This window comes from Equus asinus, chromosome 9 (genome assembly GCF_041296235.1).
Source record: "Equus asinus isolate D_3611 breed Donkey chromosome 9, EquAss-T2T_v2, whole genome shotgun sequence".
Lineage (NCBI taxonomy): Eukaryota > Metazoa > Chordata > Mammalia > Perissodactyla > Equidae > Equus > Equus asinus.
In genome coordinates, this window is record NC_091798.1 from 8,715,147 (window position 1) to 8,732,537 (window position 17,391).

A 17,391-nucleotide genomic window follows, 5' to 3' on the forward strand; every position below is an offset into this window, starting at 1 on the left:
ACTGTCTCTGGGAGGAAAAGGGTCTACAACCAATGAGTACTCAACCAAATCCTAGAGTCACTGAATCCAAGAAGCTAACCTCATCAAAACTTTCTCCTGCTAATCTAAATTTAGAAAAGCAAAAAAACTCACCACTCTTGCTTCCATTGGACCCTGCGGGCAGAGATCCGGGAGACTGACGTGGTAAGAACTCTTACCGCCTGCCGGTTCTCGTCATGAGTCCAGAATCTCTCGGCTGCAGGAGCCCAGGAGTGAGCAGTGTCCAGCCAGTGAAATTTTATCCTGTCCAAGTTGCCAAACTGTTGGGGAGGAAGACATTTCCTCTACCCTCTCTGGGTGCTTCTGGCTGGACTACGAATTAAATTCACATGAGACAGAATAGCAGGAGAAAATTGAACAAAGCTTTATAACATGTATATATGGGAAAGGCTCAGGAAGACTGAGCAACTTGCCAAAATTGTGGAGGATCTCATCTTAAACACCATCTTCAGTTACAGAGGGGGATGTTCGGGGTGGGGAGAGGCAGTCATGGGAGATCACCAGAAAAGCACAGTAAACAAGAGTAAGGTTATTATGCATATTTAAGTCCTTGCCTTCCATATTGACAAGAGTTTCTAGAGATAAGGTCATTCCCTCCTCCTGGTACAGAGAGGGAGACACCTTTACAGATGGAGATTTCCCTTACAAATGTAAATGTCTCTTACAAAGGGTAACTTCTACTTTTCAGAGTTTCTTTCCTGTCTGCAGTATTTAAAAGTAACCAGCCCAAAATAATCCTCACGCCAAAGAGACCTATCTTGGAGTTGCCAATTCCAGTCCCCCACAATGACCTTCCAGATGTCTGGTCCATACCAGAGAGACAGATTCATGATTTTCCACATGACTGGATCCCTCCAGGATCCAGTAAATCCATCACCATCCCCAACTTCAAAGTGTCCCCCTGCTCCCTCCTGCCTTTCTCTTGGTCTGTGTGCTGCATCATCATCCACCCATTCACGCCTTCCCTCTTTCCAGCATCCTTCCCCTCTTCTGACCAGAGATGAATCAGACCGTCTCTGTCCTTGAGTTGCTTATAGCCCGGTGCACGAGACACTATAGAAAGGAAAACCACAACACGTCACCCCTGGGACTCCCTTCGTTCCTAGTGAGGGATCCTGGAACTAGAATTCCGTCACATGAAAGGAAATGGCATATTAATACCCTGCAGGTTCTCAGTGCTGCTCAAGGATGGCAACTAGGAAGGGAGGCCCTTCGCTGAGTGAGCTGAGCCCCTAGACGGATGTGTGTGTCTAGGAGCTCCAAGCAGAGCAGGGGCCAGAGAGCTGGAGTCTCCTAACGGAGAGGAGACTTAGAGTGGGAAGACAGGGAGTGGAGAGGCGCTGCGCAGGCTGTCATAGAAGGAAAAGAGGCAGGAAAAGGTGTCAATAATCTAGCACAAAAGGGTGAATGCGGCCAGTGATGGATTCCTCCTGGTGGGCTTTTAGGATAATATTTGAGTCGAAGCTGTGTCCTGTGCCATCTGCTGTGTGCGCACTCTCCATTGCCCTAAACTTTCAGTGAAAGGCTGTCATGCACAGAACCTGTGTGCGTGGTAGTTTGGGTGAGAGGAGGTCAGGCCGGCGTCTAGCATGCGAGGTGGTGGGGGGGTCCTGGGGGAGGGTGAGAACTCAGAGGAAGAGGAGATGGCAGCAAAGGCTGGCTGGAGAAATGCAGGGACCTAGAATGGGAGTGTGAGCTACTCTTATTTAAATCTCCAAGAGTAAGGGGCCAGCCCAGTGGCTCAGTGGTTAAATGCACATGTTCTCCTTTGGTGACCTGGGGTTCGCCGGTTCAGATCCCGGGTGCGGACATGGCACCACTTGGCAAGCCATGCTGTGGTAGGCGTCCCACATATAAAGTAGAGGAAGATGGGCACGGATATTAGCTCAGGGCCAGTCTTCCTCAAAAAAAAAAAAAAAAACCTACAAAAGCAGGCCTTGCACCACAGGCTGGAGGCCCAAGGCTCTCCAGGGGGCTGCAATCTTACTTATATTTGGGGGCTTATTGGGGATAATTTTGGACTCTGTGGAGGACCCTTTGCAGCTTGGGCCAACCACTGCCCTGGCCCTGAGACAGAATGGTGTCCTCACCGCGCTGGGGAGAGCAGTCCCCTGCTGGCCAGGCCCTGAGAACACTCCCCAAAGTTGGAAGGAAGCTGTGCGAACAAGTCTGAACTCAGTCCCACAGCTTTCGGTGTGTGGGGCCCCTCAGTCTGCAGACAGTGGCAAGGTGCCTGCAGCACTGAGAACTTTCTAGAGCCTTTCAGCATAAGCAAATCCCCTGAGGCATAGGGACTTGAGGGAGGACAACCCCAGGTAGCTCATTTCAGGAGCATATTAGTGCGATATTGTGATCTGCAATAAGAAATCTATTATATTGGTCCCTGTCCCCTGTTCCTGACACAGGACTGCTGAACCCTTGGAATTTCCTGGGTGATAGGAGTGTCTTTTGTTCCAAGGAAGTGACTCTGGGTGGGCTCCTCGATGGCTCCTGGATGAGGGCTGGTCACTGGAAAGACCAAGCCATGATCAGAAGCTTGGCATGTTCAGCCCTGCCCCCCATTCTCTTGAGAAGGGAGAGGGGCTGCATATGGAGCCAGGGATCCATCACGCCTACGTGAGGAAGCTCCATAAACGTCCCACCAGGACGGGCTCAGAGGGCCTCCAGGCTGGCAGACACATCCACGCAGGAGGGTGACACACCCCAACACCACGGGGACAGAGGATCCCGGCTCAGGACCCTCCCAGCCCCTACCCTATGTACCTCTGCATCTGGGTGCTCATCTGTGTCCTGTAACAAACTGGTAAATGTAAGCGTTTCCCTGAGCTCCGTGAACCGCTCTAGCAAATCAGTCCAACTCAGGGAGGGGGTCGTGGGGACCTCTGGGCTAGAGCCAGCGGTCAGAAGCACAGGTGACAACCTAGGATAACCGGCATCTGAAGAGGGGCAGTCTTGTGGGACTGAGCCCTTCACCTGTGGGTCTGACACCGTCTCTGGGTAGACAGTGTCAGAACTGAGTCAAATTGTAGGACACCCAGCTGGTGTTACAGAGAATTGCTTGGTGTGGGGGAAAGCCTCCACACATTTGGTGACCAGAAGTGTCAGAAGTGTGAGTGTTCTCTACGAGTGTGGCAGCAGTGTGAGAGTCAAGGAGACACATGGGGAAGAAGGACATAGTAGAGATGAACTGGGGTTTTCTACTCAGGACGCAGACTGCACGGAGTTTTTCCTATTGCAGTTAGAATACACCGTGATGGGGTGTGAAGAAGGGATATACACGTCCAGGGAGGTATGAGAGGAAAAGCCACCAACTCTGCCCTGGAGGCCTCCAGAAAGCTCCCCAGGGGACACGACTTTTCAGCTGGGCCTTGAAGGATGAAGAGGAGTTCGTTAGATGGTGACAATGAGGGTGGGCTTCTTGGGTAGAAGGCAGAACATGAGGTAGAATCCAAAGGAAAGCGACACACAATTTCACTAGTTAACATGAGCTTTTAAATCTCATTTCTCATGTATTTCTGGTTCCTGTTAAAAATGAGAAATGTATTCAGATTTATGCAAATTGCACACCCTGCACCCGGAATAGAAAAAGTCGTGGGCAGATGCTGCAGAATCGTTACTCCTGTGGGAACGTCTTACCATAGGAGATGACAGAGTCCACGCTTCCGCAGAAGATATCCAGACTCTGGTGCCTCATGCCACTCCTGGGCTGGCCACACACTGTGGACACGTCACAGACCACACAGTCACATGGACTGGGGTTCAGTGCCTGACTCTGGCACCTGGGGGCTGCGTGACCTTAGGCAAGTCATTTTGCCTCTCTCAGCTTTAGTCTCCAAAAGCTAAATTAGGAAGCAGAGCTGTCCTCCTTTGCATTGTCTCTTCCAGGCCTGGGCACTTGGACTGTCTCCCTGCTAGTTTGCCAACTGGACTGCCAGGCCATCTCCTTCCTGGACCTGGAAGCTGCCTGGCTGGCTGGCCCGAAGCACAAGATCCCTTTGATCCCTCTTTCACTCAGTTGCTGAAAAGTCCTTTAAACAAGCAAGAGCAAGCAAGCGTGCACACCCATCTTCCCTCCTGGCCCTCAAGTCAGCTTCTTAGTAACCTCTCACCCAGAAGCAACAGCCCCGGCTCCTGCCGGCTGGACCCCCAGGCCCCTGGCTTCAGGGTCATGCTCAGAGGGGATCTGTTTCCTTTTCACCCTGCGTGGAGCAGGCAGAAGCCGCCTGTTCTTTGGATCTGGCAGACTCTCGGGAATGTCCAGAACGTGGGTTAGAATCCTGGTTCAGCCGCGATGCCTTGGGCAAGTCTGCCAACCTCTCTGAGTCTCGGTTTCCTAATCATTTCAATGGAGATGACAGCATCTCTACCTCACAGGATTATGAAGAGGAGGTCATTAATTGAGATAGCATATGCAAAGTGACAGATTATGACAAAGATATATTCAGTCTTTGTCTCAGTTCCTGTCACAGAGCTCCTAAAACACTTGGACAGTCTGCAAGTGATAAGAGGGTCTTTTGTATGCTAATGAGATGACTGGGGGCATTGGGCCCCTCGATAGGCTCAGGATGGGGCTGGTCATCCAATCAAGGCAGGATTAGAGGGTTGGAACTCTCAGTCCCATGTCAGGGTGGTGAGCACATCAAGGCGCTGGGAGGGTGGGGGCCCCTGAGAGGGCGTGGAAGCCCTGTGCCGGTCCCCTGTACCTTGCCCTATGTGTCTCCTCCAACTGGCTCGTCCTGAGCTGTAGCCTTTATAATAAACTGGCAATAGTAACTAAAGCACTTTACTGAATTCCGTGAGTCATTCTAGCAAACTATCAGACCTGAGGAGAACGTTGTGGGAAGCCCCTGAATTTACAGCTGTGGGTCATTAGTATAGATGGCAGCCTGGGACTCTCGACCGGCATCTGAAGTGAGGGCAATCTGTGGGACTGAACCCTCATGGGGGCCGGCGCTAGCTCCGGGCAGTCAGTGTCAGAACCTACTTGAATTCAGGACGCCCAGTTGGTGTCCCGAGAGTTGGTATGAGAACCGGTTGTGGGCGTTGGAAAAGCAGTTCACAGATACACCGAGAGAGCTCAATAGACGGTGGCCGTGCACCTTCGGACTGTGCTGGATTCTTCGGAAGCACTCGTCCATCCAGGATGCTGACAGGGTTTCGTACGCTGTCTCATGGTTTACGAAGAACTTCCTCTTGGGGTGTCATCTCATTTTCTTCTCCCAACACCCCTGTTTTGTTTGCTTGACCTCGTTTAGCAGGAGAGGCAGCCGAGGCTTAAAGTCTCCTGGTACCAGATTTTGGGCTTCCCGTAGGGGGCAGTCACGCGGGGGCCCTGCTGGGCTCAGGGAAAGACTCACAGGGACTGAGCACCCGGGGGGGGGGGGGGGGGGGGGCAGGGAGGCAATAAGGGATGCATTGTCTGAGAATTTAACAAGGATAACAAAATGAACTAAAAGTCAGTTCGCTTTTTTATTATCCTCATGTGCCTGCAATTCTGAACAACGTTGGCAATAAAACATCCCTCCCCGGGAAAATTGTCTGTTGGTGCAAGTTCTAAATAACTGCTGTGTTATTGCTGAGAGTTTTAATAATATATGTCAGCTTCAAATTAGCATATTTTTATTACCGTTTCTTGGAAAAATATGACTCTACCTGAAATTAATTCTGAGAATTCCCCATTCTACAGTCGACTATGACACACTCAGACTCAGCTACAAGCTCTTGTTTCGAGAATAAATTCATAAGGGTTTGGGATCGTTCAAGTTCCCTTTGGGAGGGGTTTATGATGCTCTGTGTTTCTGTGTTTGAACAACAGATTTGAAATAAGTGAAAACATAGAAATTGCACAGACAAAGAAACTGAACTTGGGTTTCTTCAGTTCTGTCATTCTACGTGGCTACTGGGAGTTTTTATTTGTTTTTGAAATTTAAAACAGTGGAACAAAATACAAACTGTGAGATGTAGGGGCTGGCCCCATGGCCGAGTGGTTATCCTTGAGCGCTCTGCTTCGGTGGTCCAGGGTTTAGCCAGTTTGGATCCTGGGCACAGACATGGCACTACTCATCAGGCCATGCTGAGGCAGCGTCCCACATGCCACAACTGGAAGGACCCACAACTAAAATATACAACTATGTACTGGGGGGATTTGGGGAGAAAAAGCAGAAAAAAAAAGAAGATTGCCAACAGTTGTTAGCTCAGGTGCTAATCTTAAAAACGAACAAAAAAAACAAAATATCTGTGAGATGTAATATTTTAGTTTGATAGTTCAAATTTTAGTGTATACATGAACTATATCAATTTCACTTTAGAAGATTATTTTATTCCAGATTATTATAATTTAATACTCACCTGTATAGAGGAAAGGATGCTAAAATAATGATCCGCTCTGGGTGTCAAATACGGTAGGGACACCCCTGCCAGGGAACCAACCGGACTGAGGCCAGGTCCATCGGGGAGCTGGAGCAGACTCCGCCTGCCCGCCTCAGATCAGCACTGTTCATGGGTCTGGGGCAGTGACCCTGTGTAACGTGGTTACGTGAAGGAGGCAGCAGCCGGTACGACAGATGAAACACAGGCTTCGGAATCAGAAAGAGCAGGTTTAAATTCCCAATAGCTGTGTGCCCTTGAGTGAGTCACTTCACCTCTCTGATCCTCAGTGTTGGCGTCTGTAAAATAGAGATGATTGCAGGACTTACCTCCTGGTTTGATTGGAGGGTTCAATGAGATAATGTGGCCACACTCTACCTGGCTTACAGTTGGTACGCAAGGATTAGCAGCCATTGTTAATGATGTAATTTCAGTACACTGAGGGCTGACAGGGAAGGAAAAGCCCGGAAACAGAACAGAGCGTGAGCAGGGCCTTTCCAGTAGGACCCAGGGTGGCCTCGGAGACCAGAAGAGCAGAGGCACCATTGAGGACACAGGGCTCAGGTCCAGGTCCCAGAGGGTCTGATTTCTCCCAAGAAAACTTGGAAATGGGGAGTTTAAGTAAAACCTCTCATTTTAAAATGCTGTCTCAAATAGTTTTAAAACAGTGGGAGAGTAAAATAAAACAAATCTGTGGGCTGAGTCTGACCTGTGGGTCGCTAGTTTGCAACCACAGTCTAAGAAAAGCTCCCTCTTGAAACACAAGGAGAAGGAAGTCTACGGCTCTGAGAAACATCCAGGAATCTCTCCGTGCCTCTGTCTCTGTCCTGGTCTCTCCCTACTCTCTATTTTACCTGCAAATATGTCAGGAGTTTTCTCTGAAAGGCAAGGACTCTTTAAGAACGTAACCTCAGGGGCTGGCCCCGTGGCCGAGTGGTTAAGTTCGCGCGCTCCGCTGCAGGCGGCCCAGTGTTTCGTCGGTTCGAATCCTGGGCGCGGACATGGCACTGCTCGTCAGACCACGCTGAGGCAGCGTCCCACATGCCACAACTAGAGGAACCCACAACGAAGAATACACAACTATGTACCGGGGGGCTTTGGGGAGAAAAAGGAAAAAATAAAATCTTTAAAAAAAAAAAAAAAAGAACGTAACCTCAATACCATTATCAGACCTAAAAAATTAACAGTATTCCTTCAAATACCAGTACATTTCCCCTGTTGCCTCATATATACATATTTCACAATTTCTGTGTCCTAACGCAGCGGTTTCTAATCTTTTATCACTATGGGCCCCTAGGGAGTTATGTAAGACATTTTTTCCCCAATCGTAACCCTCCCCCCCCATGAATTTTAATGCCGTAGATATACTGTATGCTTCTTTATGTACTGCGGCCCTTTGGAGGGCCACAAAACATTATAATAGCTAAGATTTTTCCACCCCCCAAGGAGCAATTTTTGCTCCGTTAGGGGTGATTCCTCCTTGAAAATGCATGCTCTAATGGGATCCAAAAATGGCACAGATCATACTGTAACAACTGTTGATGTGTTCTCCTAAATCCCTTTTAAGTTTCTCCCTCCAGCTTTCAATTTCTAAAACCAACTTTTTTGTCGTTGTGGAAATGTGCCCCCGCCCCCACAGTCCACCTTTGCTGACCGCAGCCTCGGGCGTTGTTTGACTTGTTCCTCTGTCCCCACACTCCCCGTGCATTGCTGGCTGGACCCGGTGGAGGCTGAGTCAGTAGGAGGATTCATCTTTTATTTTCTTTCTTTTGCAAGACTGTCTCTGCTTTTTAATGAGAGCAGACATTGATGATCATGGCCTGGATCCATTAATTCATTAGGAGTTTCTCTCCTTAAGTAAATGGTTTCTATGAGTTAATTCCTCAAAGGGCTGAAAACATTAGCATTTCATAAGGGTTTATCCATTGCACTCCCTGCAAAGAATATTTTAAACGGGCTTAATCTACAACACAAAGGCTCTACTGTAGTTAAAATTTCAATTCTGGTGGCTTCTGGGAGGCAGTGAGATAATATGTGTGACATTCATGCATTTCATAGCCCTCTACAAATATAAGGGGAAAGGATGACCAGCCAGAGAAAGCCCGTACTTCTGCCTTCTCTCCCTCCTTTCCTCCACTAACAAGTACTTTCTAAGCACCTATCACATGCTGGACCTGCCCGGGGCAGTGGGACCAAAGCTTGGGCTCGCTGGTGAGGGACTTGAGCTCCCTGAGTGGCCCTGCCCCTTCGCTGCAGCTCAGCCGGGGACTGCCTTCTCTTGCCCTGACTTCTTCTGTGGCGTGAACAGCAGCAAAAGCACACTCGCCACTTGGCCCGGGATCTGGGGCATGCTTCGGGAAGAGCTCTGGCTTCGAGTTAGGCAGGAACTAGTGACAGTGGTTTGTTGTGAGACGAAGGACTGGCAGTCCCTGGCTCGTGCCCACCCACATCCCTCACACTCAAATGTCCTCCCAGGGATCGCCAAGTAGCTGCTGGAAACCCTGTTTTGTCCTTATTTTAGGCACTTCTAACTTCCTGTCCCTCCCCACTCACAGATGCCGGGGGTGAGGTCGGGGTGGGGGGTGGAGGGCCTGAGATCCACACTCAGCTCCAAACAAGGACGGCTGTGAGCCTGGTCCTGGTCTCTCCAGCTCCAGCACTCTGTTCTCACCAGTTGCCTTCTCCTTAAAATAGGACCACAGCTTCCACCCGCCACCCCAAGGAAGAATCTGCTGAGTGAACCCTTTAGGGACAGGCATTCAAGAAGTATCTTCAAGGTTATTTTCGAAGGGGAAGAGGAAAAGCTCTTTTAAGAGCCAAGCGCAAGTTTGGAAGGGAAATAAGTCTGGCAGAGCTGGTTGAAGTGTGATCTTTAACAGAAGCCAGACTGCCGGGCAGGGCTCAGCCAAAGCCTTGCTTCCCGTGCTAATTAAGCAGCATCCTTGAGCGGGGGGAGGAACTGTGAGACTCTGAGCGGCGCTCAGAACGGGGACCTGCCTTCCCCCCGGAGCTGGTGTCTCTGGATCTCTAGTGGGCGCTCAGAACCAACTCTGCAAACACATGAAAACCAAGTGGGATCATGAGTACAGCCGAGTGAAGGACTGTTTTTATTAAGGTGAATTTTTCTCTTGACCTTGGACGGTGACGGTGGGGTGAAAGACACAGGAGGGAAAGGAATATCACGTGCCAAATACTTTCCAAATGTGGACCTTGTTTAGTTCCCAGAACCCTTACATGAAGTAGGAATTTTGTTTGTCAGACTCCGGAATTTCCTTTTGATTTTACACATTCCAGAAACATACTGGATGGGGTGCTAGAAAGCCCTCCCAGACAGCTCCCAGACAGCCCCCCCCCCCCCACCCCCTGTCTGTTCACTTCTGACTCACTCACTCCATGAATATGTATTGAGCGCAGGCCGACGAGGACACTGACTGGAGTTCAGAGGCAAGGGCTTACAAGCCGGATGACCTTTGGCGAGGCACTTACCTCTCTGGACTTTCACTTCTTTATGTGTAAAACCAGGATAATAGCATGGCTTTGTGACCTGCTGTGAGGATGCCCTGAGAACCTGGCACATAAAAGGGACACAGTGAAGCAGCAGGTCAGGACCACCCGACCTGAGTTTTCTTTACTGTGTTGATCGGGATTCCTACCTGGACCATATCACCCCCTGGGGGGCATTTGGGAAATGGGGGCAGCACATGCATTTGGGGGAGGGGCAAGGATGCTTGGGTCCTGCCATGGGCATCAAGGTCCTCACAGCAAGGCGCAGGAAGACTTTCTGCGTCCCTGCGGGCTCTCAGGCTAGACAGCACAAATACAAATCAGTAAGACTTTTAATAAGATATTTTAATAAGGAAAAGCTTTCACAAGGCACTATGTGAAATCCTACTAATTCAGGAGAAGCTTCCCACGGAGATAGAGGCTTCAGTGGGAGAAAAATTCTGTCTAGAGATTACTGACCAATTTCTCTTGTACGTGCATCTAACGCAAAGCCTATCATAGCATCTCCAACCTCACCCGCAGTTGAAGAGGGCTCCAGCCAGGCGTGCAGTCACAGCAAACGCAGTCACTCCCTGCGACTGCATAGTCCTTGTAACAGAAGAACCAAACTGTGTTAAATTAGTGGAGATACATGGAACGCAGAAATCTCACTCATTTCATTACTAGAAATTTCAAAAATAATCAAAATTATTGCCATTCAAAATAATTTTAAATATTCTCGCAGCCTAAGGAGAAGACACCTACAATCTAGAACTTACACATTAAAAATTCTATTTTACGGTTGCTCGTCATTTTTCACTTTTCCTCTGACAGAGCTTTCCATCGACCACACAACTTTTCTACAGCTCTTGTGTTGTTATTATTTTTCTTTTCCATCCCATGCCCTGTGTCTGTCTCCTCTGCAAGGACACAGATTTCCAGGTCTCTGAGATGCCTGCGTGCCTTGGTACGCCCTGAAATTTCAAGTCAGGAGATGTTTTCTGGACCCTTCGTCACAACCCTGTCACCTGTCACAACACAGGGAATTACCTGGACGCCCCCCTTATAAAGGAGGCCCAGCTTGTTTGGGAGACCTCATACTTCCTCACTTTCTCCCTTTGCTTGGCATGTTCATCAAACTTCTATTAAGGTTGTCTCCCTTCCTCTTATCCCACATAAATAAGTCGGGTCCGTTTACACTCACCCTAACACTGGTGTTTAACGTAAGGCCCACTCTGCCTCGGCCCCTTCACTTCTCTGCACTGCTTATGCTTTCTGGAAGGCATCTAGTCCCTCTTTAATCCACATTTACACACTGTAAATAGGAGCCAGTGGCTGACTGTCGGGTCACTTCACCATGTCTTCTCATGTACTCAGGCCTGAGCACTTACGTGTTGAAATATGTACTATTGTGCCATGAATTATTTCCTGTTATACTGTGGGTGGGAGATTTCATATTTGTATATATTTAAATCATGTGTGGAGGTATGTCATATATCTAAAATTTCAGGATGGTAAAAGGAACACTTAAAAATTGTAAAATGTGCCTTCACTCCAAGAGCTAATTCTTCATTTTGGCACAGATCGGATAGGCAGTGACACACTTTCCTGATTCACTTTCGAATGTTTATGATAAAAGAGGGCGTGGCAGGTAAGAGGGCTGGGAGCCCTGGATCTGGGCGAGTCCTGTTGCATCCGTCTCCCAGTGATAGAAACTCAGCCTGGGCAGGGCGTCCCCCGGGGCGTCCCCTCCCGGCCCCACTCCACCCGCCCTCCGAAGTGACAGGCTCCCAGCCACCCTCCCTGCTCACCCCCGGGCACGGAGGGTGTCAGACAGACACACGGAGCCCTCACGTTTGGAGAAGACATGCTCACCGCCTCTTGGGAGGCTCAGCGGTCGAAGGATCCGGACAGCTTCTCACCTCGAGCCTCCGCCTCGTTACCTCCATGCATTTTGGGGTCTAACAGTGGCTGAGGCAGGAGGGATGATTTGCTGGGTGCGTCCCAACCGGCAGTGTCTGGAGGACCATCATCCGATTTTTGCCACTTCCTGCCCATGCCGTGAGGAGGGTGTTAAGAGCATAGAATCTGGATCTGGGCGGCCGAGGTTCAAATCCTCACTCTACCCGCTACTGTGTGACCACAGGCCAATTACTTAGTCCCTCTGTACCTCTGTTTCTCCATCTGTAAAATGGGTGTAACAATGGCACCTACCTTACAGGATTGTTATAAGCTTTTAATGAATTAATCCATGAAGAGCAAGTCAGCATTACACGATTGCTGGATACACATTGCTAATTAATATTTTCTTGAGATAGTTCACTTTTTAAAAAAACTTAAGTTTAGCTGCACTCTAAGAAATAATTCTCCATAACAGCACAGACTGGATATGCCAGTTATCCATTTTTCTCATTCACTTTGGAGTAAACGCATGACTATTAAAGTGCAGGCGGTCAGTGTGCACTACACACCCGGGGAGGGCACATTGGGCCGGTTCCTCCCACCCCAGAAGGGAAGGCCCATCTCCATCCCCAGCATCCAGGGTCTGGGGCAGGGCTGGTGCTACCGGGTAATTCTTGGGTAACTGATTTGACAGTTGAGGAAACTGAGTCCTAGGGCTTGTCCAAGGCCCCTGCCAGCATCCCGCTCCACTGCCTGCAGCTGGCCCGCCCAGCCGCGGGGGACCGACGCCTCTGGAGTCATCACCACTGCTCTCCAGAGCCAGACTGTGATTGCTTTTTTGCTGAAGTCGTGCGTTTTGGAGCTATTTGGCTTGTCTCACACCCGCCCCTAGTGGGGCTGGCTGTGGAAATCTCGCTCTGGCAGATAATTAACATTTCAAGTGAGTGATGAGCCAGGAGGCCTGCATCTTCTGCCCAGGAGATGTGCCAGTGGGCTGGGCAAGAGGCCACAGCTGCATGGCCAGGGCGAGGGCCCGAGGGCACACGGAGCTGCCCCGACCTCCTCGCCGGCCCTTCTACCCTCTGCTGGGCCCACCAGGCTGCAGCCTTCTCTCACCTGCCGGGGCTCCTTACGTCCCATCCAGCCTGCACACAGCCCTTTCCAAACCAGAGGACTCTGTCGTTCCTGACGAATGCCCCTTGGCGGCTCCCCCCGGCCCACCCCAGGGGTTCTCCAGATGAGGCCCGGACCAGCCCATCGCCCTGGAACTTGTTAGAAACGCATATTTTGGCCACACTCCTGACCTACTGACTCAGGGACTCGGGGTGGTGCCCAGAAGTCTGTGTTTAACAAGCTCCCAGGGCATCCTGATGCTCGCTGCAGGGAGAGAACCAGTGGCCCAAAGGTCCAGCCTTATCAGCCGGGCATCCAGGGGCTCGGGATCTGGGACAGGCCCTGCCTGCGGCGGCTCACCCTGGGCTCTAGCCGGACTTGCGGCAGCGTCTGCACTGGCGCCTACTCCACGTCCGCAGGCGAGTCCCTCTCCTCGTGGTGCCTTGCCTTCTGCCTGCGCCATTACGCACAGGAGTGTTGAAACTTCAAAGGGGACAGCCATGTAGGGTGGCAGTTCAGTGCCTGGCACGGAACAATTCAACGATGACTATTGAACAACTACCGTGTGCCGGGTGTTGTTTTAGGCATTTGGGAGAAATCTAGGAACAAAGCAGATTAAGATCCCTGCCTTCATGGGGCATATATTCCACCTGGGGAAATACAGACTACAAGCAAAAAACTCAATAAATTAGCACATTACACAGGATTTTAGAAGACGAAGGTGCGTGGCAGGTGCGGTGGCGTGGTTCTGCTGTTACACAGAGCAGTGGGGGAAACAGCTGTGAGCAAGGGCTTGAAGGAAGTGAGGCATTAGCCAGCAGATGTCAGCGAAGGGCGTCCTGGCAGAGGCCCTGGGAAGGGAGGGCACATGCCTGGGTTGTTGGAGCAACGGCCAGGCGGCCAACGGCTGGAGGGAGCGAGAGGGGAGTGTGGTACAGCCGGGTCAGACAGGCACTGGACCCCACCTCATAGGCCAGGTAGGCACCGACTTAGAATGAGGGCTTTCGTCTGTGTGCAATGGGAGCCATGGGGAGTTTTTAAGCGAAAAATTACATTGATCAGACTTACATTTACAGAGGCTCACCAGGATTGCTGTGCTAAGAAAGGTCTGTGTGGGGCCAAGGGCAGCGGTAGTTGGGGCCACGGGGCTACTGTAGATCCAAGACAGAGAAGATGGCAGCGGCTTGGGCCAATGGCCCAAAGTCCTGGGATCCTGGGTAGATTTCAGTAGAAGCAATAGGATGTTCTGACAGATGGGATGTGGAGTGTGAAAGGCAGCGGGGATTCAGGGCTGCTGCCAAGGTTCTGGCTGAGCCGGTGGGAGGAGGGAGTGGCCGCACACGAGAGGGGGCTGTCGGGGGGCGTGTGTTGTGAGAGAAGATCTGAGTTAGGTTTAGACAGTTTGAGTTTATTTGTCTATGAGGTAACCAGTGGAGATTCTGAGAGGGAGGTTAGAAAGTGAGGCCGAGCTCGGGAAAGTGCTCTGAACCTGAACTTGGGACTTGAAAGACACAGATGACATCTAAAGCCATGAGTCCTGCTGAGAGCTCCATTGGGGGGATGTTGATGGAGAAGAAAGCGACCCAGGACTGAGCCCTGGAGTCCAGGAACATTTGGAGGGAGGGAAAGGAGGTCCTTAGAGCAAAGGACACTGAGAAGAGAGACCAGAGGGCTCAGAGGACCAGGAGAGCGGTGATGCATTTCCAGGAGGCCGGGGTGACACTTCCTGCCAGACGAGGCCACGGGTCCACAAGAGGAGGCTGGAGATGCAGGCTGGGACCTGGCCACGTGGAGTTCCTTGTGACCTTGGCAGAAGGGTTTTGTTGAGAGTAGGGGTTAAAGCCTGACGGAAGCGGTGTAAGGTGGGCGGGAGAATTGAAACCCCGAGCACAGAGAGCAAGAGCTTCGCTGCAGAGAGGAGCAGAGAAACGGAGAGGTAGCTGGAGGTGGGGTGGGTGGGGAAGTGAGATCCACACAGTAGAACCACCAGGGGTGTATTTGCAAGATAGACATATGGAGGCCATGATTTAGCAGTGATGGTGCCAAGCGGGGGCTGAGTGCGGCCGGCGGGAGTGTGGGTGGGTGGGTGGAGGGGGGAATCTCCAGCCTCCACTCTCATAGCTCCACCCGCTCCCCACGACCTCGGCACACCGCACGCAGCCTCAGTGGAAACGTTCGCCTGCTCGGCAGACACAGCAAATTCAATAAAGTTCAGGGTGGGGCCTGGGCGTGTGCATTTTTATCAGCTGCTCAGGTCATTCTAGTAAGTACGGCCAGTGGTCTAGAACTTTCTCTGCCTGGCAAACCTCTGCTCCTCCTTCGATGCCCAGTTGAGCTGGGAAAGCGTCCTTAGGTATTTTTTGAGGCAGGAAAGTCAAGGGCAGATGTGTGGGGGTGAGGGGAGGGTGTCCGGGGAAGACAGGAGACACGGTCCCTCCTTCAGTAGCTGGGGACGCTCAGAGAATGGGGAGAGGTGTTGGGTGTAAACATAATGTCTAGCAGACCCTTTGGGGTTATCCGATCCTCTAGGGGTCTGTGCCCTTCATGGTCTGGGATGGACCTGTTTCACAGCTCTGTAAGGTGCAGAAAACTGCGAGGGAAGCAAATGATTCCTGTCGATAGCAATGCAGACGAACTTTGCCCTGGAGCTTCCACAGACTCCTGCTCTGCGGAAGGCCAGGTGGTCACCCACTAACAAGTTCTTGGCAGCATTCGTGATCACCTCTTCAAGGCTCTGTTCCTTGGATTCTCTTTAAAGCTGCAGCAATATCTTCCTGCTCCCTCACCATTATTGAGCTAAATATATCTTCGACATTTGTTCATTCTGTGTTTGTATGGCAGTCCTGACTTTATCTTTTAAAAAAAGATCCACTAACAGTTGTTTACTATGATGGCTGGCGCAGTCTGTGACGGGTAAGGAATGGAGGTGAGGGCGAAGGGAGAGGACACAGAGAGCGTTTGCTTTGCAAGGGATAAAATCCCATCCAATCTAGTCCAGCTAAAGGGTTTTGCTGGAAAGATCCAGGCTCCTCTTATGAAACCCAGGGTAGGCAGAATGGCCAGGCCTCACCTAAGCTAGGGAGGGGGTGGGGAACAAAGTTCAGCTGCATGGAACAAAAATAAACTGAGGTTTCTTTCTCATACAAAAGAGCTATAGCAGTCAGAAGCTCAGGACCAGGATGACAGCTTCTCAAAGTCAGAGAGGACTCTGGCTCCTCCTGTTTTTCTGCTCTGTAATCCTCAGCACACTTCTATGCTCAAAGTCACTTCAGTGTCTAATAGGATTGCTAAAGCTCCAGCTATCACTTCTGTCTTCCAAGCATCAGGAAGGAGAAAATAAAGAAGGACTTACTTCCTCCTTGTTAAGAAAACTTCCAGGTAGTCCCACACAATGTGTCTTGCCCACACAACACTGCAGCTGGCCAGAACTTAGTCACACGACCACATCTAAATGCAAAGGAGCCTGGGAAATGAGGCTCATTGCAGCAAAATTAAAAACTCAAGATCGTAGCTGGAATCCAGCCTGCAGATATATTTTGGTTGGCCTTGACAATTTAGATTTTTTTTTTAAAGATTGGTACCTGAGCTAACATCTGTTGCCAATATTCCTTTTTTTTTTTTTTTTTTTCTTCATTCTTCTGCCCAAAGCTCCCTGGTACATAGTTGTATATACTGGCTGTAGGTCCTTCTAGTTGGGCTATGTGGGATGCTGCCTCAGCACGTCATGTCCGTGCCATGTCCGTGCTCAGGATCCGAACCAGTAAAACCCTGGGCCACTGAAGCAGAGCACGTGAACTTAACCACTTGGCCACGGGGCTGGCTCCTAGAATTTTTAAAAACACGATCAGGGGGCTGGCCTGGTGGCATAGTGGTTAAGTTTGCGTGCTCCACTTTGGCAGCCTGGGGTTTACAAGTTCGGATCCCGGACACAGACCTAGCACCACTCATTAATTCATGCTGTGGCGCCATCCCACATAAAATGGAGGAAGAGTGACACAGATGTTAGCTCAGGGCCAATCTTCCTCACCAAAAAAATCATGATCAGACATTTAAATATTATAAGATTTGACATTTTTAAAAAATCCAGATTTCCGGCTTCTCTTACAAACATTGGGGCTGACAATCCTGGGCTCACAGTCTGCATGGGAGCCTCTGGCTGGAACAGAGAGGTTGCCTTTCGCTGGGCCTTGCTCTCCAGTTTGCCCCACCCTGTCAGGCTGTTTACAGGCCCATAACTCTGAACTACAGCCTTTTTAAAGGAGACTGTGATGGGCCCAGCTCACCTGGTTACAGAAGAGCTGTCCTTGGAACTGTATCCACTCCTGGCCAGTCAGTGCTGGCGGTTAGTGGAGGAGGTTGGGGGCCTAGGGGCAGTTGTCTAGATTGGGCTGTTAGCACCGCCAAACCTGTCTATTATGGATGGTAATCCATCTGCGCTGGCACCTTGGGAACTCCAGCAAAACAGGGCCAGCTGCCAGAGCCTTGAGC